Here is a 26774-nt window from a genome sequence, read left to right as displayed (position 1 = left end):
AGCCAGGCCTGACAGCTTCCTGCATTCCCCAGACTTGGTGTGTTCCTCCAATCATTATCGCCCACTTAAGCTCAAATGAATGAGTACTCAGCATCCAAGCCTTCAAAGATAAGGGAGAGACGTGGGCTATTATTAATAACTGGGAGTTCCGCTGAAGTATTTAAAAGCCAATAAGGTCTCGACTTCAATTCAGCTGTGCACATTAATAGCCAAAATGAAAGGAGAAAATATCTGCAATAAAAATGTACAATAAAATCCTTTCAGTCTCAAATACATTTATCTACTTAGCCATAGATCCATTTATTCCTTTGAGTTTTGCCTGAGGTAAAAGAATAAGAGAAAATTAACTAATTCAAAGTTATTGACTATATGACCTATTTTAAAATTATGTTTTAAGCCTCGAAATCAGACAATTACAGCTATATTAAAGCACTTAGCATAAATGCTGTTTTGCCAGCTGTTTCTTTCCTTTCCTCTTCATTTCTGCCTTGCAAATTTTAAAAGGAATTTCAATTTTTTAAGATAACTTTTCCCAATTATAAATTCTTTATGTTCACTGAAGAAAATTTTGTACACCCAGAATAGCATGAAGAAAATATTTAATCCCACCCTCAGAAAGACCTATAGGCAAACTTTCAGTGTATTTTCTTCCAGCTGTTTATTTAAACTTTTATTCTCTATGTTGTATTTTGATTTCAATTTCGCATTATACCAAGTCTTTTTTCCACTGGCTCCACTCCCAGGCTGTCCCACCCTGCCCCCTTGCTGCATGCCCCAGGAGGTAGCCTGTGTTGACCAGCTCCCTGGCTCCCTGGGTTCAGCCAACTGGGAGGAGTCAGAATGAGTTCAGAGGGAGGAAGGGAAAGATTGAGTTCTTGGTGTTTTCCCCCAAGTTCCTTCCCTATAGGTCTTCTCAGCAGGCTGCAACTCCAGACAGAAAGTCTCAGTTCCCACTGAGAGTTCTCTCCTTCGAAGGGAGCGCTCCTCCACTGTTGGTGGGAATATAAATAGATGCAGCCACTACGGAAGACAGTATGCAAGTTCCTTAAAAAACTAAAAATACAGTTACCATATGACCCAATAATTCCACTCCTGGGCATGTATCTGGGAAACAAGAAAACACTAATTTGAAAAGGTATGCACCCCAATGTTCATATCAGCAACTGTTCATAATAGCCAAGACATAGAAACAACCTAAGTGTCCACTGACAGACGAATGGATAAAGAAGATGTGGTGCATATATTCAATGGAGTATTGCTCAGCCATAAAAAGAATGAAATACATTAAGTCCCCCACATACAAACAGGGTCCATTCCTAGAGCATGTTCATAAGTCCAATTTGTTTGTAAGTCCAACAAAGTTAGCCTAGATATCCAACTAATACAGTTCACTCCATACTACTGTTGTCGTTTAGTTGCTAAGTCGTGTCCAGCTCTTTTGAGACTCCATGGACTGTAGCCCACCAGGCTTCTCTGTCCATGGGATTTCCCAGGCAAGAATACTGGAGTGGGTTGCCTTTTCCTTCTCCAGGCAATCTTCCTACCTCAGGGATCGAACCTGCATCTCCGGCACTGGCAGGTGAATTGTGTACTGTAATAGGTTTATATTACTTTTCATGAAAATAATATACAAAAACCAAACATTTTAGTCATGTCTTTGTACATAATAATACACAAAAACACAGAAAATAAAGAAAACACTTTTAATCTTACAGTATAGTAGCTTGAAAAGTACAAGAAGTAGTGCAGTATAACAGCTGGCATACAGGAGCTGGCATCAGTGAACAGGCAAGAAGAGTTACTGACTGGAGGAGGGCGGGGAGGCGGGAGATGGTAGAGCTGAACAGTTGTCAGCAACAGGAAATGGAATCAAGCTGCAATTTCACTCATGCCTTGCATTGATGCACAGGTTCTGGTTTGTTGCTGGATTCAACTCTCTCTACCCTCTTGAAAAAATCATCCAGTGATAACTAGGTCATAGCTCTTTTTTTCTCATCATAGGGGACACAGTAGCACTGGCTTGCATTCTGAATGGTGGCCTCACGCAAACTTTCCTGTCCCGTTCTATGCGCAGGTCCTGTGCCTCCAAAGCTAACGGTGCCTCCTCGAATGAAGAAAATCCCCCTGCCATTTCCTGTGTCGTGAGTCTCTTCGGTTCTTCAGTTCTTTCTTCTTCCTCTTGCCGCTCTTCATTCTTTTGCTAGGCCTCCATCGTTTCACCTTGCTCCACTCTTATCAATTATTTTCATTTTTGTTGCCATTGTTATGGCGTGACATTTCTTAGCAGTACCAGCTACATCACCGCTGCTTTAATACTTGCTTCTGGACATCCTGGACTTGAAATAAAGATACTCTACTACTGGACTCTATACAGTGCTGCACAGTAAAGTACACAAAAGGACAATTACTTGTAGAGGATGCACTCAGGTAACAATGTACACCGGACATGTGAGCTAACTTACGTAATTGGACATGCAAACATATATTCACATCTTTGAAAGTTGAAAGTTCACAACTTGAAGGTTTGTATGTAGGGGACTTACTGTAACACCATTTGCAGTGACATAGATGGGTCTAGAGATTATTATAATAAGTGTAATATTTTATAATTTAAATAATTTTATAATTATTTTATAATATTCTATATAATTATGTGGTTTTGTAATGTAAAAAATTATTTTAATAATAATACTATTATATATGTATAAATAAAAATGTAATAAATAGATAAATATTTATAATTGTTATAAATCAAAGACAAATACCATATGATATCACTTACATGTGGAACCTAAGAAAAGATATAATTGAACTTATTTAAAAAATAGAAATAGACTCACAGACATAGAAAACAAACATGATTACTGAAGGGGAAAAAATGGGGGAGGAATAAATTAGGAGACTGGGATTAATATACACACACTAATCTATATAAAATAGAGAACCAACAAAGACCAACTGTATAGCACAGGGAACTATACTTAATATTTTATATTAGCCTATAAGTGGAAAAGTCTTAAAAAGTCATATACACACACACACACACACACACACACACACCTAACTGAATCACTATATCTGAAACTAACAACACATTGTGAATCAACTATACTTCAAAAAAAAAACAAATACAGAAGTCGACTCACAGACATAGAAAACAAATTTATGATTACCAAAGGGGAAGCAGAGGGAGGGATAAATTGGGAATTTGGGATTAACAGATTCACACTACTATATATAAAATAAACAAGGACCTAATATATAACACAGGGACCTATAGTCAATATCTTGTAATGATCTATGATGGAAAGAACCTGAAAAATAATGATCTATAACTTAATCACTTTGCTGTACACCTGAAACATTGTATGTTTCAATTTTTTTTAAAAAGTTCTCTCATCCCAGCTATACCACATTCCTTTCATCTCCAGATTCTGATCTCAGAGTCTGTTCAGGGGAGTGACTGCACCTGCTGTTTCTAGCTTCAGAGTTCTAGACCACTCTTTGTGGTTTAACTGGATTTTTTTCCCCTGGGACCTTGACTGAAAGAGTCACCTGAATGACAGAAAGTGTTACCACATTGAAAAGAATTTGAAAAAGAATAGATGCATATTTATTTATAACTGAATCACTTTGCTGTACATCTGAAACTAACAACATTGTTAATCAACCACGCTCCTAAAATATTATATCAGTTTTTAATTATTTTGTTTACTGTATAGAATACAAGCTCCAAGAAGGCAGGATTCTTAACTATTTATCCCCTGTGCCTTGGAAAACTTCTAGGATACACTGCTGCTGCTGCTAAGTCGCTTCAGTCGTGTCCGACTCTGTGCGACCCCATAGACAGCAGCCAACCAGGCTCCTCCGTCCTCGGGATTCTCCAGGCACTAGCTGAGAAGAAAATATTTGTTAAATAAATGAACAAATAGTAATAATATCAGATTATGAAAAGTTTGTCTAAGTACAAAAATCAAAGAAGAAAGTAACATGAAGGAAAAGAAATACACATAAAATATAAGGCAAAGTAAATTTTTTCTTCATCAAAAAACAAAATTATGTGATAGATGGAGGAAGTATTTGCAGTGTTAAAGGCTGACTGTCTATGATGAAATGAATAGCTTTTGTAAAACAGTAAGTGAGTGAGTGATAGTTACTCAGTCATGCCTCACTCTTTGCAACCCCATGGACTGTAGCCTGCTAGGCTCCTCTGTCCATGGAATTCTCCAGGCAAGATTACTGGAATGAGAAATGGACAAAGATGATGCCCAAAAGAAAAAACATTAATGACCGGTAAACATAAGGTGTGTAACATTACTATCAGTGAGAAAGCGAAACCAGTAACAACAGAGAACACTGTCCCATCAACTCATGTCTGGCCTTTCCTCAACACGTCAGTCACTCGAGCTGAACTCTTCTGACAAGTGTTTCTAATCCCATCCACCCTGGGTAAGTGCATGGCTGGGTCTCCTCTCTTCCTGCAGGTGGATGTCTCTACTGGGATGTTGAGTCAAATGGTTATTGCGCAACCTCAGCTCTCCAATGGACTTCAAAAAAGCTGTGAATCTTAAATTAGCCTATAACCAAAAGTGGGGTCCGGCTGCTTGCCGCTCAAAAGCCAATTAAGAGGCCGTGTTGGTAGAAAGGAAGTTAGCTTTATTTTGGATGCCAGTGACTGGGGCTGGGGTGGGGAGGGTGGACAGCTGTCCTAAGGCCAACTCCCCTCCACTGATAATCAGTGGGCCAGAGCATTTATAGACAGAGGGAGGGGGCTACATGCAGAAACGGCACATTCATCTCTGACAGTCATCTTGAAATTGGTCATCAATGGTTTGACTGGCATCATCTTGATTGCTTCAAGTACAGATAATCTACAGTTCCATGATCAGTTTGTTCTCATTTTCTTGAGGCCAACTCTTGGAATTGTGGCAGCTTATGTCATGGTTACAGTCTAGTCATCATGTAGTTAACTTCTTCCACCCAGTAAGCATTTCAGTATCTGTAAGACAGCTCACAGGATATGGCTCAGAATATCATCTATTACCCTTGAGAAGGAACTAAACATCCTTGACTTTGCTTAATGACTACAGTTTTATTATGTGGTTTCCTTTGTTTTCCTTTGTTTCTGCATTTTCTTACTTCTCTGATTAAACTTATTCTTCAGTTAAAGTTTTTCCATAGGCAAAAGGTAGGTTGGGGACATGAGGGGCAAGGACCATAGGGTCCTGCTCTATTTCAAGCCTGCCCCCCTCCTTTTTTGTTTTAAGGATGGGAGTGATGTTGTACCAAGCCCTTTACATCCTGGGGGGGAACAAACCGGTTCGTCTGAAAAACTTTTAATTTTGATATAACTTCTAATTTGCAAAAACGTTGCAATTGAGTGATGCAGAAAACTATCTTATACTCTAATTCACTCATTTAAAAAAAACATTTTGCCGTGTTTGTTTTGTTATTCTCCATCTATTAATATTGGTCTATCTGTTCTGAATCATTTGAGAAGAGGATACATGCCTCATACCCCTTTACCTAGTAATATTAATACTTTGGTGTAGATTTCCTAAGAATAAGGTTATTTTTCCTATGTAACTGTGGTACAGTTATCCAGTTCAAGAAATTTAACGTTGACAAAATACATTAAGCTATAGTACATATCGGAACTCTACATTGACCTGATAATGTCCTTTATAACAGCCCATAAGGGAGAGGCAAAAAATGGCCTAGATCTTTTCCCTCTCAATATCTCAAATAAAATCAAAGCCGTATTCTGTGGTGTGTGTGTGTGTGTGTGTGTGTGTGTGTGTGTGTGTACAAGAAGCAAGGGGAAGGAGGGCAACAAGCGCTGCTTCCTTAGGGCACCAGTGCAGCTGGGAACCGAGACCCTCCTGTGAGAGGCGGGGATTGTGCAGGGCCCACAACTCCACCAGAAGGAGGGCAGGAAAACTGGGAAGGCCACTCCTCCACCCTGGTTCCAGGGATTTGGTACACGCTTAATTGTGAGGCCCAATTAGACCAGCATAGGAAACCTAGAATACACTCTCTCTTTTATACTAACAAGTTTTAAATAATAAGTTAGAGCAGACTGGAGCTTCCAGGTGGTTCAGTGGGTAAAAGGATCCATCTGCCAATGCAGGAGACACAGGGGACGCTGGTTCAATCCCTGGGTGGGGAAGATCCCCTGGAGAAGGCAATGGCAACCCACTCCAGTACTCTTGCCTGGAAAACCCTATGGACAGAGGAGCCTGCCGGGCTATAGTCCATGGGGTCGCAAAGAGTCAGACATGACTGAGCATGCACCCATGCACGCTAGAGCAGACTACTGGGAGAGGGACAGGAAAAAATGAAATGTTCAGACAGACCCTCTTAAATGAGGCAAAACATAAGGGGAAGATCTAAAGCTCAGACTTAAACAGACTTTCCTCTGGTAAACCAACCCATAAACTACAAAGTCCCTTATTGGAATTTGCAGCTTGTGGTGCAAAATGTAATCATAGCCCTAGTTCATCTCCAACCCAGCCCAACGCCTGTCTACATGGCTTCTCATCCCTGTACTAAAGCCCTCACTGAAGGAAAGATACGCCCATTGCCAGGCATAAAAATGATGACCTCAGTCTTTTTGTTCTGTGCAAGATGTCCAGCTTCCAGTAAAAAATTATAAGGCATATTAAAACGTGTGAAAAAAAACACACTCCCAAGAGACAAAGCAATGATCAGAACCAGACTCAGAAATGACACAGAAGTTGGAACCAATAGGACATTTAAAATAACTCTGATTAATATATGATTAATGGAAAAAGTTGAGAACATGCAAGTTTAAATGAGTAATTTCAGCAGAGTTAGAAACTGTAATAAACTATAAAGAAGAATCAGATAGAAATGCTTGAAAGGAAAAGCAGAAGTAAAAACCAGTGGTAATGGTTTGTCAGTAGACTCAACCACACTGAGGAAATAAACAGTCCACATGAAGATAGGTTACTAGGAATTTCCCAAACTGATACACAAATAGACAAAAAGTGGTGAGTAGGGGCTGGGGAGGACCAGAACATTCAAGGAACTGTGGGACATTATAGAACATTCTAACTTATGCATAATTGGAATTCCAGAATTAAAAAAAGAGAGCGAGAATGGGGCAGAAGAAATATATGAAGAAATAATGGCTGAGAATTTTCCAAAATTAACAAGTGTTAACAATTAACACTAAATCACAGATTCAAAAAGCTCAGAGAACACCAAATTGGATGAATACCCAAACAAAAAGCACACACACACGCACACCACACACACACGCACACCACACACACACACACACACACACACGGCATATCATATTAAAATTACTGAAAACAAAAACAAAGGGAAAATCTTGAAGGCAGTCAGAGAGAAGCATTACAAAGGAAGAAAAATAAAAGTTATAGGAGATTTCTCATAAGAAAATAAGAAACAGGTGTGATATTGTCAAAGTGCTGAGAAAAAGCTTTCAACCCAGAATCCTATATACTCAGCAATAGTATTTTTCAAAAAATAAAAGGAAAAATAAATACTTTCTCAGACAAACCTGAGAAAATTCATTGCTAGCAGATCTACTCTATAAGAAATATTAAAGGAAATTCTTCAGTCAAAAAAATATATCAAACTGAAACTGGATATACAGAAACAAACAAGAAACTCTAGAAATAAATAAAGTAAAATAAATGTTTTCCATATTTTTAACTACTCTAAGATATAACTTACTACCTAAAACAAAATGATAATGTATTACATGTTTAAAGTATATGTAAAATGTATGACAATAGTACAAAAGATGGGAGGGAAAAAATGGACAATATATGGTTATAAAGTCATTATATTGATGATGAAGTGCTATATTATTATTCCAAGGTAAATAATTATTAATTTCATATATATATGTATATAAATATACAGTCCACTATGTTCATATGTATATACATACACACATGTATATATATGTGTGTATTAGACTCTAGGTGGTGTTGTTAGTCGTGTCTGACTCTGATTTCATGGACTATAGCCCATCAGGCTCCTCTGTCCATGTGGATTCTCCAGGCAAGAATACTAGAGTGGGTTGCCATGCTCTCCTTTGGGGGATCTTCCTAACCCAGGGATGGAACCCAGGTCTCCCACACTGCAGGGGGATTCTCTACTGTCTGAGCCACCAGGCAAGCCCATTAGATTCTACAGTGGCTACTAAATGTTTTTAATGAATCTTCTCTATGGAAGAGATTAAATGGAGTCATAAAAAGTGTTCAAATTACACCACAGAAGGCAGCAGAAAAAGAAGAAAAATGAAACAATGAACAGTCAGAAAATAGGCCAACTAGCAAAATAGAATTTAACCCAATCACATTATATCAATAATCACATTAAATGTGCTTAGATGGAGAGGTATCTGTTCAGTTCAGTTCAGTCGCTCAGTCGTGTCCGACTCCTTGCAACCCCATGACTGCAGCACACCAGGCTTCCCTGTCCATTACCAACTCCCAGAGTTTACCCAAACCCATGTCCGTTGAGTCGGTGATGACATCCAACCATCTCATCCTCTGTCGTCCCCTTCTCCTCCTGCCCTCAATCTTTCCCAGCATCAGGGTCTTTTCCAAAGAGTCAGTTCTTCACATCAGGTGGACAAAGTATTGGAGTTTCAGCTTCAGCATCAGTCCTTCCAATGAATATTCAGGACTGATTTACTTTAGGATGGACTGCTTGGATCTCCTTGTAGTCCAAGGGACTCTCAAGAGTCTTTTCCAACTCCACAGTTTAAAAGCATCAATTCTTCAGCACTCAGCTTTCTTTATAGTCCAACTCTCACATCCATACATGACTACTGGAAAAACCATAGCTTTTACTTGATGGACTTTTGTTGGCAAAGTAATGTCTCTGCTTTTTAGTATGCTGTCTAGATTGGTCATAGCTTTTCTTTCAAGGAGCAAGGGTCTTTTAATTTCATGGCTGCTGTGATTTTGGAGCCCCCCAAAATAAAGTTTCTCACTGTTTCCATTGTTTCCCCATCTATTTGCCATGAAGTGATGGGACCAAATGCCATGATCTTAGTTTTCAGAATGTTGAGTTTTAAGCTAGCTTTTTCAGTCTTCTCTTTCACTTTCATCAAGAGGCTCTTTAGTTCCTCTTCACTTTCTGCCATAAGGGTAGTGTCTTCTACATATCTGAGGTTATTGATATTTCTCCCGGCAATCTTGATTCCGGCTTGTGCTTCATCCAGCCCTGCATTTTGCATCATGTACTCTGCTTATAAGTTAAATAAGAAGGGTGACAATATACAGCCTTGACTGTGGAGAGGTATAAAGCATGTAAACAGTAACCAGAAGGAAGCTGGAGTAGCTTTATTAATATCAGATAAAAGAGACTTCAGAACAAGAAATAATATTAGGGATAAAGAGAGGTATTACATAATGATAAGCATGTGACTTATCCAAGCATATGTAAGGACTCTAAATGAATATGGACTGAACCGCAAAAGTCCAAACTCCATGAGAGAAACACTATTAGAGCAGAAAGGAGGGATCAGGTTCATAAGTGCTGTGGGGACCTCAGTTCTCAGTTCTCAGTGATGACAGAGCAAGTGGCCAGAAGATCCATGATGATGAAAATTATCTGAACACAAGCAACAGCATCATTTTCTCCTAGCTCTCAGTGTTACCTTTTTGTAAAATCCACTTCTATTTTCCTGATTCTTTCTGTGTGATCCCCCCACCAATCTAGAATCATTTAGATCTTCACTTCATCTCGCATGCTCTGAGATGTTGGGATAAACTTCCTGAGCTCCTGTTTTCCCTCCTATTGTTTTGCCATCTGACTCTCACATTGAGGGCTTCCTTAAGTATCTGGTGATCCTGAGTGGAAGGTGCTACTTATGTTTAAGAACTAACCACAACTTCAGAGAGCATGAACTTTATTATAGAGTAGTGGGGCTTTTCTAAATTCTCAAAAATTTCTAGAAGTCTCTAGAAGCCTTTCTTTTGGGTCATTCAGACTCTCCAGAAGAGACTCCATCAAGGAAGGAAGAGTTGTGCTGATGGACCCAACCAAGAAATGAATGAAAGGATTGGGGAAAATGGGCAGTCAAGGGATTATTGAGATCAAAGAACAAGGTGACATGAATGGTGGGGGGTTGAGAATTCCCTTAACTCAAATAAGGTAATAAGAGGTGGGGAAGGTTAGGAGGAAAATTAGAGTAAGAGAGGCATTAAATGTGTGGCTGTCTGTGCTGTGGAGACAGGGGTGCGGGGAGGGTGCAGGTCTCACAGTTCAGTGTCCACTGCTACTTGCTTTCACCTGTGGCCAGGCCTGCAGGTGACCTCCAGCCACCTCTGCACCCTGCACCCTGACACCTGCACCTCAGCGGTTCACAGGACCAACCACTGGTTCACGGGGACCAGTGCAAAATGAACATGCAGAGCCCCTGGTTCAAAATTTAGTCAGAATTTCACAGGGAAATGGGGAGATGTTGGTCAAACGGTACAAACTTTCAGTCATAAGATGAGTATGTTGCTGGATCCAAGATACAGCACAGTGACTGCAGTTAACAATACTGAACTGTATTACTTGAGAGTTTCTGTGAGAGTAGAGCCTTAATGTTTTCATCATTAGCAACAAGAAAATGGTGATTATGTGAGGGAAAGGATGTGTCAGCTAACCTTCCTGTAGTAAGCACTTTGTAATATATAAAGTATATATGTTTGTATATGTTTATCGAGTCATCATATTGTACAGCGACTATTGTGTTAGTCTCTGAGTCATGTCTGACTCTTTGCAACCCCATGGACTGTAGCCCACTGGTCTCCTCTGTCCTTGGGATTCTCCAGGCAAGAATACTGGCATGGATTGCCATTTACTCCTCCAGAGGATCTTCCTGACCCAGGGATCAAACCCATGTCTCCTTCATTGCAGCCAGATTCTTTACCATCTGAGCCACCAGAGAAGCCCCAAAACACAGTGTTGTATGTTAATAATATCTCTATAAAGCTGAAAAACAAAGTAGCTGTGGTGGGGACAACGAACCGAATCATACAAAGGTTGATGTGGTAATAACATCAAATCTGATCTTTAAACCTTTATATTCAAACTTCTGGCAAGAAACACAGTCCCCAAAAGGCCAGGCTTTAAAAAGTGTTTAAAACATCCAGGCAAGGAGAAGTCTTTGTGTCTGGACTTAAGAGAGTGAATGAACATTTTCTTTGAATCCATTGAATGAGGGGATTTACTCAACATTCAAGAAAAGAAAAAAAAATAAAAAGAGAATTTCAGCAGAGAACAGCAGACCGTCCACAAGCTGTAGGAACATGAAGCAGGCAAGCCTTTGTGGTACAATTTCTCAAAAGAGTAACCTCCCCTTGCCCATTTGAGGGAAGTGGTGCAGGATGGAGATAATTAAGGGGAGAATCAACCTGGTGGTCCCCCTGGCTTGGAGGCAGCCTGCCACCCCCTCATCCATGGTTTTGAGGTTACCTAAGAAGTGCCTGCTGGGTTTCTGAGCCCTCCCTCCCCTCAGCAGCCTCTCTCTGAACTTTCTTAAATCAATTCTCCTTCCCCTTTCTGTTAATCTTTTTTTAAAAAATGTGTTCAAATTTCTCATCCAATATTGTCTTTAATGTTCTTGTTCCTCATGGGTGGACATGTTCCTTTTTTGTTTACTATAATTTGGTGGGATTTTAGGGGAAGTGGAGTTCAGTAACTGAGACTGGTCTGCCACTTAGGGCCTTGAAAAGGAATCCACAAAGAGGGGATAACAACAAGCTCAGAAGGGGCTTCTGATGACATGTTGACTCTCTCTGCCAGACCAGATCTGAAACATGGCTCCTACCCCAGCTCTCAATCAGCAGTCACGTGACCTGGGCATGTTACTGGTTCTCATTAAGCCTTAGTTTTCTTACCTATGGAGAAGGAAATGGCAATCCACTCTGGTGCTCTTGCCTGGAAAATCCCATGGATGGAGAAGCCTGGTGGGCTGCAGTCCATGGGGTCGCAAAGAATTGGACACGACTGAGTGATTTCACTTCACTTCACTTCTTACCTATGCAACAGGGGTATTGTAATAGTACTGCTGATGCTGAAATCTTGGCCTTTTTACATAGGAGCAGAATTGAGTCGTAGAGACAGAGTTCTGGGTGAAATAGAAAAGAATAGCTCTATTGCTTTGCCAGGCCAAGGAGGACATAGCAGGCTCTTGCCCTCAAAATTATGTGTCCCCAGCCTGAGAAGATTTGATGAGGAGTCTTATAGCAACAGTTCATGGGTGGTGGTTGTTGTTGTTCAGTCGCTCAATCATGTCTGACTCTTTCTGACCCCATGGACTGCAGCACGCCAGGTTTCCCTGTCCTTCACCATCTCCCGGAGTTTGCTCAAACTCATATCCATTGAGTTGGTGATGTCATACAACCATGTTGTCTTCTGTCATCCCCTTCTCCTCCTGCCTTCAATCTTTCCCAGCATCAGGGTCTTTTCAGATGAGTGGGCTCTTCACATCAGGCGGCCAAAGTGTTGGAGCTTCAGCCTCAGCATCAGTCCTTCCAATGAATACTCAAGGTTGATGGAGGCTGCTGATAAGATAAGGATGTAGGCAGGCCCTGCAGTTCTCTAATCTGGTCTCAGATAACCTTGATGTTGCCAGATCATGGCATATGGTCCCATCACTTCATGGCAAATAGATGGGGAAACAAAGGAAACAGTGACAGACTTTATTTTTGGGGGCTCCAAAATCACTGCAGATGGTGACTGAAGCCATGAAATTAAAAGACCCTTGCTCCTTGGAAGAAAAGCTATGACCAACCTAGACAACATATTAAAAAACAGAGACATTACTTTGCCAACAAAGGTCCATCTAGTCAAAGTGATGGTTTTTCCAGTAGTCATGTATGGATGTGAGAGATGGACTATAAAGAAAGTTGAGCAGCAAAGAATTGATGCTTTTGAACTGTGGTGTTAAAGACTCTTGAGAGTCCCTTGGACTGCAAGGAGATCCAACCAGTCCATCCTAAAGGAAATCAGTCCTGAATATTCATTGGCAGGACAGATGCTGAAGCTGAAATTCCAATACTTTGGCCACCTGATTCAAAGAACTGACTCATCTGAAAGGCTCTGATGCTGGGACAGATTGAAGGTGGGAGGAGAAGGGGATGACAGAAGATGAGATGGTTGGATGGCATAACTGACTCAATGGACATGAGTTTGAGTAGACTCTAGGAATTGGTGATGGACAGGGAAGCCTGGAGTGCTGCAGTCCATGGGGTTGCACAGAGTTGGACACAACTGAGCGACTGAACTGAACTCAACAGAATCTTGATGAGTTTCTCTAGTTCCTTTAATCTAGCCTCAGGTGCTTACTTGGCAGCTCCTCCCTTGATTAGAAGTCAAGGAAGGTCATGGAGGCTGGAGTCTATCCCCTGCAAGCAGAAAATGGGGGACAGAAAGACTTCTGTGCCCTGGAGCCCTACAGGGTGCTGCTTGGTTTTACTACCTCACATATGTGTGTTACTTACTCAGTTCAGTCTGACTCTTTGCGATCCCATGGACTGTAGCCCACAGGGCTCCTCTGTCCATGGGATTTCCCAGGCAAGAATACTCGGAGTGGGTTGCCATTTCCTACTCCGGGGGATCTTCCAAACCCAGGGATTGAACCCGGGTCTCCCTCATTGCAGGCAGATTCTTTACTGTCTGAGCCACTGGGTTGGAGGACCTCACAGTGTCATTAACACAACAGAACAAGTTAGTTCCTGAAAGCCTCCAAAAAGTTTATTATTGAGATGAAGAGGGGAAGGTGAGTCCCTCATGGCTGGAGCAGACAGCACCTCTGTAGGGTACCTCCCCCAGAAATGGGAAGACAATGGGCTTTGAAAAGAGGGGCAAAGGTCTACTTATAGCTTGGGAACACGTCTCATTTTGCTTTTTGTAGATGCCGATTACTTGGTGTGTGGTCAGGCCACTCAAGGTGGCTGCTCTCTTGGTCTCTGTAAATCCCCTGCCTGACCAGTGCCTGCTTCACCTACACTCCACTCACTTGAGTGACCTTCCTGCACGCTTTCAGCTAGTGACTGTTCTTATCAGAGGGTGGTGAGGGGCAGGCCCCTCTGCTGGTTTCTCTGGTGACTAATGAACCCACCTGATGTCAATTCCCCTATAACTGGTAATCTCCCCTTCCCCCCCGGGGGGCTGACTGCTGCCATGTCCTGCCTGTCATCCTCCATACACAGGGGGTGTCTCTGCAAGACCTTGCTCAGGCATGTAAGCTCCCCCATCCATTAAACCACTGATAACCCCTTTGCTGACTCCAGGCTCTTTCTTCAGTCTTGAAGCTGGGCAAGCACAGGCCTTGCAGGTCTGCGGGGTGCTGCCCAGGACTTGGTTTACCAGGTTGACCTTGGCCCAGAATGTGGAAGAATAAGCCACATGTCTGACCCTGTTTGTGGAACCACCCTCTTCCCTCTCCTCAGCTTCCATTTGGAGGGTCTAGATCCAACCCCGCCCCCCGAGAAGTCTAGTTACTGACAAAGCCTGTGGGCATCTAGGATCCCACTGGTGTAGGGAGCACATGTGCTGAGCAAGGCTCTTTTGGTTACTAACAACTGAAACCCAGATATTCTAAGGTAACTTAAGAAAGTTTCGGTTAAAGTAAATAATCAATGACGACGTTGGGTGGGGCAGGCCTCAGAGACAACATCAATGTACTCTCTTCGTTCAGATCTCGGCTCTGCCTGTGTGTGACTCATTCTCTGCACACTAGTGTTCACACCCGGGGCTGCAGTCTTCAGGGTTCCAGCCAGGCAGGTGCTCCACTGTCTTCTCCAAAGTTGTGCTTGTGGCTTTGTGAGGTTATTTAGTGTTCACAGACCTAGAGGCATATGCACACATCGGAGCTAGGGCTTCATTTTGTAAGATAAAGGCCACATCTGAGAGCGTTCTTATCTCCTCAGACCTTGAGTAACAATAAGCAAAAAGCGAATGACGTCAGGAGGGAAAACCAGCGCACAGCAGAGCGCTGTCTGCACAGACCTTTGATCTGAGTCCACCTGGGCTGATTTTGCAATGAGCTGTGTAACTCACGAGCTTTGGAAAAATGCTGGAGCAGAGGCAATTTTCCCTACTGCACCTGAATAAACAAAGGCTCCTGAGATTGCGTCCTTATTTCTCCTTCATCAAGCATCAATCCCCTTTTTAGAAGGGATGCTCATATTTCTAAATTCATATTTTCCATGACCAAAGACCAATTTAATATTATTCTGATGCCACTTGAGAGAAGAGGTAAAATTCCTAGATCCCTGGAAGAAATAATATACAGTCCAGAAAGAAAAGAAACTAGAAAATGTAAGATTCTGAGGAAGTGAACAAAAATAAGGCTGGAATCAAAGTATTGTTGACTAGAACAAAACGGTGACAGAGAAGAAAGTGAAGAACCAGGGTAGTACCCGAGAAACCAAGTGAGAAGCTATAAGACCTCCTCAGAAACAAACACAGAATAGATAGAAAACAGATAGACAGATAGATATGAATTAATGGGTCCAGGCATGACTGAGGCATCTTCCTAGATGGCACAGAGTTGAGTGGGTATCATCTCAGACCCACTCACAGATGTCCACATCGGCTAACTGACAGAAAAACAAGTGGCCCAGCTTAGAAGAGGTCAGAGGGAATTTTCAATATTTGTAAATGATTAGGCAGGAGACTGAAGACCTAAGGAATATGCACAGTATTGTTACTTCTCACAAGCTGTCTATGGGATCTGGGGAGAGAAATTTATTGCGGAAGTGGTTTTCTACCAGATGGTATGAGCCCATTTGGCATTCTGAACCTTCACATAAACAGCTGGGATGAGGTGTTTCTAACTAGAGGGGAAATGGAGCCCACAAAGATAGAGAAGAACAGTCTTGTCCCGAGACTAGCTGACCTGCTCAGGAAAATTCTAAAGGAAAGCCTATTAGGTTTTTTGTTCTTTTTTAAGCCTATTAGTTTTTTTAAAGTAAAGAGACACAGTAATAAAGGCAATAATGATTCAAAAGTTTACTGGACAGAATAAATCTTAATTTTAAACAATGAATAGATACAATAACTTATGCACTTATGAGTAAAGTTCAAATAGTACCTGAGAGGTTTTTATACAAAATATGAATGAGGATGGAGGGAAAGAAAACAAGTATTACATGGAAAGAAGACCAAGCAGGCAAGAGGTTCCCAATGACTCTCATGAGGAAAGTGGTTGAGAAGCAAAATGCTTTTGGCCTCAATTTCTCCAATGTGGAGGAAATGGCCAAAAAGGTAAATTCATAATTTTAGTTAACGAAGACTGATATGTTGAAATTCAAAAGTAGAATGTGATGGAAGACCTTACTTTATTCAAAAGAAATGTATTAATGTATCGAGAAAATGCAGCAATCTTCATGAAATCAGTGTATTCATCGAGCACGTATCATCTTTCAGGAGCCATTCTAGATATTGGAATCCAACAGCTGCTCTCAAGGAGCTTATAGTCCATGATCTCAAATTGCTTTTTGAATTCATCCAGGTATGCATGTATGTAGCCCTTCAGGCTCCTCTGTCCATGGGATTCTGCAAGCAAGCATACTGGAGTGGGTGTCATGCCCTTCTCCAGGGGATCTTCCCTACCCAGGGGTGGAAACTGAACCTCCGGTGGCTCCTGTATCGCAGGCAGATTCTTTACCACTGAGCCATCAGGGAAGCCATCATCCAGGTATATAAATAATCCCAAATTGTTCTAGTGGGTAAATAAGGACATACCTGCAAGAAAGCTGTGTTAATTCACTGAACGCTTGAGTTGTGATCAGTCTTTCTGAAAACACACACACAGAAGAGGAAAAGAAGGACGCAGAACCAAGGATGACTGCACGGTTAGACAGATGTGTAAGAACGCTATCAGGAAGAACAAAGCCCCGTGGAGACAGGGCTTGATTTTTTTCCTTCCGTAAACATTATGGAACAACAGCATGCATACCCCAAAGCACAACAATCACAACCGTATCATACATCCATTTTCACAACTGAACACATCCGTGTAACCAGCACCCAGATTAAAAAATACCCAGAATACAGCCAGCACCTCTAGAAACCTCCTCATGGCTTTTCTAATCATTAAGCACCCCAACCCTCACGCTTGGCTAAGGCTAACTGCTATCTTGACTTCTAACACTATATCTTAGTTTTGCCAAAAATAGTTCACTTTCTTAAAACTGTTTTGCTCAGGTATAATCTGAATATATTTAAGTGTGAAATTAAACAACACCCAGTCAAGGTACTGAACATTTCTTTCCGTCACTCTTGAAAAGTTCCTATGTCCCTTGATAACCCATCCCTCCTACTACTTCTGTTCGTAGGTAACCTCTGATCTGTTTCTGTCACTATGTTATTTGCATTTACTAGAATCTTATACAAATGAGATCATACAATAAATGGGCTCATATACATACATACATATATATATATTTTAGCTCTTGTCTTCTTTTACTCAGTGTAATGATTTTCAGATCCATCCATGCTGTTTCATAAGTCAGTGGTTTGTTCTTTTGTTTGCTTGAGTAGCATCTATTGCGTGGCTACACCACAATTTGTTTATCCATTGGGTTATTCACAGGCTTATGGTTATTGCAAATAAAGTTGCACCAAGTTGCTGTGAACATCCATGATCAAGTCTTTGGAGAAACATAAGCTTTCACTTTTCTTGAGCAAATGCCTAGGAGTGGAATGGCTAGATTGTACTGTGTGTGTTCAACGCCTTAAGATGAAGTCAAACTGTCTTCCAAAGGGATGTATGAGAAGGCCAGTTGTGTCCCATTCTCACCACTGCTTGCTATCATCAGTCTTTTTAAAAAAATATATTTATCCATTTAGGCTGCGGTGAGTCTTAGTCATAACATGTGGGATCTTCAACCTTCGTTACGGCAGGCAAACTCTTAGTTTCAGCATGTGGGATCTAATTCCTTTATGAGGGTTTGAACCCAGGCCCCCTGTATTGGGACCGTGGAGTCTTAGGGAAGTATCTGTGCTTAGCTGTGCTTAGTCGCTCAGTCATGTCAGACTCTTTGCGACTCCATGGACTGTATCCCTCCAGGGTCCTCTGTCCATAGGGATTCTCCAGGCAAGAATACTGGAGTGGGTTGCCATGTCCTCCTCCAGGAAGGAAGTCCCTACTATCTGTCTTTTTAAAGTTTAGTTATTCTAGGGGATGTATAGTGGGGTTTCATTGTGGGTTTAGTTTGCATTTTCCTGATGACTAGTGATGTGAAACATCTGTTCATGCCCTTCTTTGCCATTTTAATAAATTCTTTTGTGAATTGTCTGAGAGATTTTTTTTTAATGCCAATATCAGTTAAAGGGACTTACACAAATGTTCAGAGGAAGAGAAGGGAGAGTGGACCATAGATGCAGTGTTCCTGGATAATAAGGACAATGCAGACTCTTTAACACTTATTTTGCTTTAGGCTTCTATTTCAGGGGGAAATCTGCAGTCTAAAAGGAGGAAAGGCAGGCTGCATATAGGAAGAAATAGTGGATCCATAAAACAAATTGGAGGGTGAGGGAGAGACCTAGTGGTCCACCAATAATCATCTTCCCCTTCTTTCTTTTGGGCTTCCCCAGTGGCACAGTGGTTAAGAACCCACTGCCAATGTGGAAGACCTGGGTTCGATCCCTGGGTCGGCTAGATCCCCTGGAGAAGGAAATGGCAATCTACTCAGTATTCTTGCCTGGAGAATCCCCATAGACAGAGGATCCTGGTGGGCGACAGTCCATGGGGTAGCAAAGAGTCAGACACCACTAAGTGGCTAAGCACAACCAATGCAGGAGAAACAAGAGACACAGATTTGATCCTTGGGTCAGGAAGATCCCTTGGAGTAGGAAATGGCAACCCACTGCAATACTCTTGCCTGGAAAATTCCATGGACAGAGGAGCCTAGCAGGCTACAGTCCATGGGTTTGCAAAGAGTCAGACATTACTGAGCACATACACACACCTTCTTTCTTTAGAAACTCCGAGTTTTAGTTAGATATAGAGTGGCCAGTCTCTCTTTTTGCCCAGGTCTGCAGGGATTCCTAGGATGCAGGACTTCCTAGAAAAGACCTTGGTAAACCTAGGGAGGTCCTTAGCCATCAAAAATGAAGATGGCTATTTCCCAGGCTCCTGTTCAGCTAGATGTGGCCATGCAATTAAGTTATGACCAGTGACATAAAGCAAAGGTGATGTCTGAACTTTCTGGAGTATTCATGTTAAAGGAAAGAGCATGTCCTCCTCTCTTTCCTTTTTGCCTTCCCACTGGCTCGAATGAAGAAGTGAGAGCAGGAGCAGGCATGCCCGTCCTAATCTGTGAGATAGAAGCTGCCGGTTAAGAATGCCACAGAAACAGGAGAGAAGGACGAGGAGCCCCTGATTATTATGAAGCTGCCATAACAACCAGAGGTGCCTACTCAGCCTTTATGTAAGAGAGAAATAAATTTCGATTTTGTATAAGCTGATGTTTCACACCTCCTTTTAAAGTTTTCTACATAATACAGTATATAAGAGCTCAACCAGGCAAGCTAAATGATTTAAATGGGTATAAATGAGAGTTTTTGAAGGACTTCCCTGGTGGTCCAGTGGCTTAAAGTTCATACTCCCAATGCAGGGGGCCTGGGTGCAACCCCTGGTTGGGGAACTAGATCTTGCGTGCTACAATGAAGATTGAAGATCCCACGTGCTGCAGCTAAGAACCTGTACAGCCAAATAAACAAACATTTTTTTTAATGAAAATAATTTTTTTTTTAATCTTAAAAAGAAGGAAGAAGGCCTAAACAAACTGCAAACTGGTAAATTTGATGACAGTCTTTGGTCATTTTTCTAGAGTCGATTAACAAAATGATGTTGGTGAGTCACTTAAAAAGGCAACACAGATTGCCAGGCTTGGACACGGTTGCACCAAGAACAAATCTTGTTAAACTTGTTTTGTTTCACTCTTTTGAGATGTTTACTGTACTGGTAGCTCAGCAACATGTGTGCCTATAATAAGGCTACTGACAAGAACATATGTGGCATTCATGCAGACTTGTTCTGGGTACACCTAGGTGGATTAATAATCAGTTGAACAATCATACCCAAAGGGTATTGAGTAATGTATCAACATCAGTTTGGAAGGAAATTTCAAGAGGTAAGCTTTGATCTAGCTTAATATTTTATCAGTGATTTGGATGCCTAGACAGTGAAGTACTCATCCTATTAGCAGATGACAAGAAAGACAGTACATACTAAAGACAGAATCAGAACTGAAAGCTCTTGCTGGCTAGACTGGAAGGATGAAACAAACAAATTGAAGTGATAAATGTGTGTTTATATACTAAGATTAAAAAAAAACCATCCAATAAGAAATGGGGGAGATATGAATTATTATTAAGTATTTTAGGTGATGCCTCTAAATGAATCAACAGGGCAAAACTGAGGCAGTTCCAGCTAACTCTGTTAATGAGGTGACAGCATCTGCCATGGGGGGATATGGTTCTGTCAGCAATGTTCATAGTGGCAGTTCTCATGTCATGATCTGAAGGATGTGTAAATAGATGCACAGCTTGCAGGAATGGAGGAGACATGAAACTGACCTCAAATATTGGCGGGCTCTCCTGTGGCATCCTGACTGTACACAGCCATGGCCCTGGTCCCTCACTCTGATGCCCACATTTCACTCACATGTATACAACTATCACCATGCTCCAGACCCTCAGCTTGCCAGTCTATTCCTGCTGCTTATCCTCACACATTGGTTCATCCTGCTGCTCTCTGCTTTGGGAACATTGTCTTTCTGACCTGAGACCTTGGTATCAAGGAGACTGGGTAGACACAAGAGTGGAGAAGCTAAGGGTGAGCAGCGTGAATGGTTATGCCCCAAGAACTTCCTGTTCAAGCAGTGTCTTTTCAGATTGTGAGATGCACCCAGAAGGCAGTTAAAAGCAGTAACTTTTTTCTTTTGTGGTGGGGGATGCTTTGCTGTGCAACTTGTGGGATCTTAGTTCCCCAGCAGAAATTAAACTGTGCCCTCAGCATGAAAGCATGGAGTCCTAACTACTGGGATGCCAGGGAATTCCCAAAAGTAACAACTTTCTAATGTGTTCTTTTCTCTGAAGTGTAGAAGTTGCTGTGCTTCTGAGGCTTACTGGATAATATGGGGCAGTATGATGAACTACATACCTTAAATAACCATCCCAAAGATACAACTAAAACTGCTGAATACAATTTTAAAATACATCTATTTAAAAATGCATTACTGAACTTGCAAGAAAAAATGCCTCATAAGCCAAAAATGAAATGAAAGTTAAATCCAGGGAGGGAAGATGGCCCTGAGGTTGGCTTTTACTTTGAGACCATCAGCCCAAGTGACCGTGATCTGTCAATAGGTAGTCCTTCAGGATAGGAAAACAGAAGCCAAAATCCAAGGCCTGCCCAAGTGTAGAATCAAAAGGATATCCTGTGTAATGTTGGGAACCCCCAAGGAACATAGCATTGATAAAATGATAAATTACAAAGAAATCCACCCTAATGAAAAAGACAACAAGGAAACATGTTGACTTTGGACTTGGGGAGAGGGAGAAAAGTTTACCTGGTAAGTAGTAAAGTAAGTCTACCTGGTAAAAGTCTGTCTGGTAAGGTGTGTAAGTCTGTCTCAGTCAGCCTCATATGAGTTTTGTCCTGTATTCAACTATCTACAAGGTTCTAAAAAAAAATCTTAGTCTAAAAAGTTCAAGTAATTACAAGCACCTAGAGAACCAAGTCAAATCTTTTGTGAAAAGTTGAAGTTTATTTCCAGATAAAGTTCCAAAGAACAGGAGCTCACTCTCAAGTACTACAGAACATGCAAGAAAACAAGGCAACCCAAGTGAGAGCAGACAGAAGACTCAATCTACAAAAACTTCTATTAAGTGGAAGTATCATACACTAACTATAAAACAAATTTGCTTAATTTGTATATAGAAATAAAAAGAGGAGAGGAATATGACGAGAAAAAGAGCAATAAGAAAAATAACCAAGGATAATTTTAAATGACTAAAAGAGAAGTTACAGAAAATGAAAAATATAATAGTTTCAAGAACAGGCAGAAGGCCAGTTAAAAAGTAGATGTTTTAAATAATGTTATAAGCCAAGTAGATCTAATAGTCATGTGTATAACATTCTATCTAATAGCATCAGAATTTATATTCTTCTCAAGTGCACATAGAACATACTCCAGAATAGACCATATTCTAGGGCATAAAACAAGCCTCAATAATAGAAATCAATATTGAAATAATACAAAATATGTAATCTGAACAAAGTAGAATGAAATTAGAAGTCAATAACAGAAGAAATTTAGGATACTTATAAATAAATATATTAAAATTAAATAATATATCCCTAAATAACCAATGGGTCAAAGAAGAATTCACAAGAGAAATTAGAAAATACTTTGAGATGAATGTGAAAATGAAACGCAAAACAGGGCTTAGAGGGAAATTTATACCTGCAAACACCTATATATAAAAAAAAAAAAAGAAAGAAAGAAAAATCTCAATCAAGAGCCTAATCTTCTACCTTAAGAAATTAGAAAAAGAAGAGCAAACTAAACCAAAACAAGCAGAAGGAACAAAATCATAGAAACTAGAGAGAAAATAAATAAAACAAAGAATATAAAACCAAAAGAGAAAAATCAACAAAATGAAAAGTTTTTTTATTTGAAATATCAAAAATTTGACAAAATATGAGCTAGACTGTCAAACAGAAAAGAGAGAGAAGATTCAAATTACTAAAATCAGGAATGAAAATGGAGATAGTGTTTCTGATATTTCAGAAATAAAAAGGATTATAAGGGAATATACAATGTTGAATGTTCTATCACTTATGTCCAGGCATTCAGCAGAACAATAAATCTAGAAAACAATAATAATTTTAAAAAGTCAATAGACTAGATAAAATGAACAAATTGCTAGAAAGACACAAACTATCATAACTGAGTCCAAAAGAAAGAGAAAATCTGAGTAGAACTGTAAGTAAAGACATTGCATTATCAGTGAAACAAAAACAAAAAGAAAACAAACAAAACACCAACCGAACAACAACTTTCCAAAATGAAAAATCCAGTCCCACATGACCTCACTAGTGAATTCTACCATCTTTTAAGAAAGAATTAGCACCAGTTCTTAATAAACTCTTCCAAAAATTAGAACAGATGGTACACTTCTCAATTCATTCTATGAGGGCAGTGTTACCTTGATACCAAAATTAAGCAAAGACATCACAAGAAAACTACAAAATCCCTTATGGGATAGACTCAAATAATAACTCAAATAATAACTCAACAAAATACCAGCAAACTGAATTCAACAACTTATAAAAAGGATTATACACCATGAATAAGCAAGATTTTTCATAGGGATGCAAGGTTGGCTTAAGATATGAAAAATAATCAATGTAAAACACTATATTAATAGAATGAAAGACAAAAACCACATAATCATCTCAACAGAAAATACAAAATTCTTAGAAGAAAACACTGGAGTAAGTCTTTGTGATCTTGGATTGTATGATTTCTTAGATATGACATGAAAAGCACACATGACAACAGAAAAAGCAGATACATTGGACTTCATCAAAACTTTTTAAAAATGTGCTTCAATGGATACCATCATGAAAGTGAGAAGAAACGTACAGAATGGAAGAAAATATTTATAAATCAGATATCTGATATGGGGCTTATATCTAGAATATGTAAAAATCTCTTACAACTCAATAATTAAAAATTGCTTTAAAATTGTTTTAAAATGTGGGCAAAGGATTTGGCTAGAAATTTCTCAAAGAGACATACATCAGTAAGAGTATCAGTGAATCTAAACATTGTTAGACTTTCTAGAAGAAATAGAAATATTGTATTATAATCTCTAAACTGTTAGATGGGTAAGCATAAGTGACAGGAGAAAAGAAGAATGGATTTTTTAAAAGACAAAAAAAGGACACCAGAAACAAAATCAGAAAAATAGGACAAGAAAGTATAAAATGAAAGTAGGACTAGATTCAAATATAATTCTAAATAGAATAAACTCGGTCTTGAATACAAAATTTGCTGCTCACTTTTAAACTCTAGTTATACGTCATTTTCAAAAGACATACCTAAAACATGAGACACAGAAAGTTGAAAATTAAGCACAGAGTGGGGCAGGAGAGGATGGATGTCCGAGTCCATGGGATGGCTGCCAATTGTGGGTTGTTGGCTTTGCATAGGAAAGAATTCAAGAGTGAGCCACAGCAAAGTGAAAGAAGGTTTATTCAGGGAAGAAACACACTCCACAGACAGAGGGAGGGCCGTCTTGGACGGCAAGAGAGGTAAGAGAGGCCCTTTGGTATGGGGTTGTCAGTTTTTGTAGGAGTGGGTAATTTCACAGGCTAATGAGTGGGAGGAGTATTCCAGTTCCTTTGGGAAAGGGGTGGGGATTTTCAGGAATCGGGCCATCGCCCGCTTTTTGACCTTTGAGGTCGTGGCCCCTGTGGCTGTGTGGTTTAGCATGCTGATGTGTTACAATGAGGGCATACTGAGCCTCAAGGGCAAGTGAACGTGAGTTCATCCGCCATCCTGGATCTAGTTGCTTTTAATGGGTTTATGTCATGTCCTTGGGCTATGTCATTCTTTTAAACATGTTTTGTCCCCTTCCGGTCTCAAAAGGACAGGAAAAAAAATATCCAAAACACAAAAATAGATAGTGTAACTGTTTTAATGTCAGACAAAATTGATGTTAAGGTGAAACTAAAGGACACAGATTTTCTGTCAGTGTAAGCCAGAAATGTCTAAGGGAGCTATAACAATAGTGGAATGAGTGACTTCTGGAGTCACTGAATTCTCAATACTTTGAGAAATTAAAATCTCAGGTGATGACCTCTTGGTAGATGTGTTAGGGAGGACATTATTAATAAAACATCCAGAAAGGTAGGAATTTGATGACCATACAGTTTCTCTGTAGGTCATCAAATCCTAATATTTTATCTGATTTTTCCCATTGACTTTCAAATTATTTTATTTTTTTTAATGGCTAGAAGATTTTCTGATTAGTCATGTATTAGAAGGAAGCTCCTACATTCCTGTCTCACCTCCTTTTTACCTCATCTCTAAAGTAGAAAATCTGTTGCACATAGATGTCTATATAAGAATGTAATTTATGTGTGTTTAGGCCCATTGGAAAAGACCCTGATACTGGGAAAGAGGACTTCCCTGGTGACTCAGATGGTAAAGAATCTGCCTACAATGCAGGAGACCTGCGTTTGATCCCTGGATCAGGAAGATCCCCTGGAGAAGGTAATGGCTACCCACTCCAGTATTCTTGTCTGGAGAATTCCATGGACAGAGGAGTCTGTCGAGCCACAGTCCATGAGTTCACAAAGACTCAGTCATGACTGAGTGAAGTGGCTCAGATGGTAAAGAATCCACCTGCAAAGCGGGAGACCTGAGTTCGATCCCAGGGTTGAGAAAATCCCATGGAGGAGAGCATGGCAACCCACACCAGTATTCTTGCCTGGAGAATCCCCATGGCCAGAGGAGCCTGGAGGGCTATAGTCCATGGGGTTGCAAATAGTCGGACACGACTGAGCGACTAAGCACAGCACAGCACAGCACATTCTGTTCCTGCCTCCTCTGCCTTCTTCTGCCTTCTGCTGGGAAAGATTGAAGGTAAAAGGAGAAGGCAGCAGCAGATTATAAAATGGTTAGATAGTGTCATGGACTCAATGGACATGAAGTTGAGCAAATTTCTGGAGATAGAGAAGGACAGGGGAGCCTGGCATGCTGCAGTCCATGGGGTTGCAAAGGATCAGACACAACTTAGCGACCAAACAAGACACATGTGTACATTGTTCAGGCTTCAGCCTCCTCTGCTTCAAGATTTATCTTCCAATCATTTGTCTGAAAGGGATGTTGAGAAAACTCCCAAAGGAAAATATTAATGTCCTACCTTGTCTCACTTCGTCAACAACAGTTAGTTGTCTGAGTCACTAACAGATATGCAAAGAAAGATAAACACGGCAAAGTCTTCAGAATACTCGACACATTTTGAGGGTGGGGTGGGTGGCAACTGTTTGGCAATAGCATTCAGCTGTTCTTTTGCAATACAGATCTTCAGGTTTTAAACTGCTTGGTCAAGATCTAGCCTAAAAATCTCAAAAAATTTCCTGGAAGATGTCTGGATCTGGGAGTGGATAGAACCTGCTCTACCTGCTCCACGATACTCCAGCAGTGGGACCCAGAGAATCCTATTTTTAACAAGCATCTCCAAAGGAGTCTGAATCACACTAAAAATTGAGAAACATGAATTTAAGATATTTCAAGGATGTAGTATAAAAGAAGTGAGCTCTTTCTCCATGCTTTTAAGTATCTATTTCTTTAAAATATTCCTTGATTGTCTTTTTCTTGAAACTGGTGACACAGATTATAAAGACATTTGGAGGTAATGTTCTCACCTTACTTTGAGGAGAAACCATCTTGGGTCCTTTTTTCCAGTCATATTTCATTTATTCTCATCAACTTTAAAAGGAGATCATGTCATTACTCACTGTAATGGCAGAAATCTGGCCTTCATGGTCTAAGTCAGGGTTGCCCAACTTCTGGGGTCTAATACCCAATGATCTGAGGTGGAGCTGATGTAATAATAATAGAAATAAAATGAACAATAAATGTAATGCATTTGAATCATCCTGAAGCCTTCCCTGCCACTCTGCTCCCCATCTGTGGAAAAACTGTCTTCCACAAAACCAGTCCCTGGTGCCA

The 26774-nt window shown here is 40.4% G+C and overlaps 2 long non-coding RNA genes across 2 annotated transcripts in view; one reads left to right on the top strand and one right to left on the bottom strand.

The window, feature by feature from the left end:
- Nucleotides 1-26774, top strand: part of LOC133237507 (uncharacterized) — a 498424-nt gene that overhangs the window by 96291 nt on the left and 375359 nt on the right. The window lies entirely within an intron of this gene.
- On the bottom strand, nt 1690-24541 carry LOC133237503 (uncharacterized). The gene is made up of 2 exons (XR_009733224.1): nt 24134-24541; nt 1690-2376 (listed from the first exon to the last, which is right to left on the bottom strand). It is a non-coding gene; the product is annotated as an uncharacterized LOC133237503 (long non-coding RNA).

Source organism: Bos javanicus, chromosome 24, assembly GCF_032452875.1.
Source record: "Bos javanicus breed banteng chromosome 24, ARS-OSU_banteng_1.0, whole genome shotgun sequence".
Taxonomy (NCBI): Eukaryota; Metazoa; Chordata; class Mammalia; order Artiodactyla; family Bovidae; genus Bos; species Bos javanicus.
Note: the sequence above shows the minus strand (reverse complement) of the source record. Positions and strands in the feature narration are given on the sequence as shown.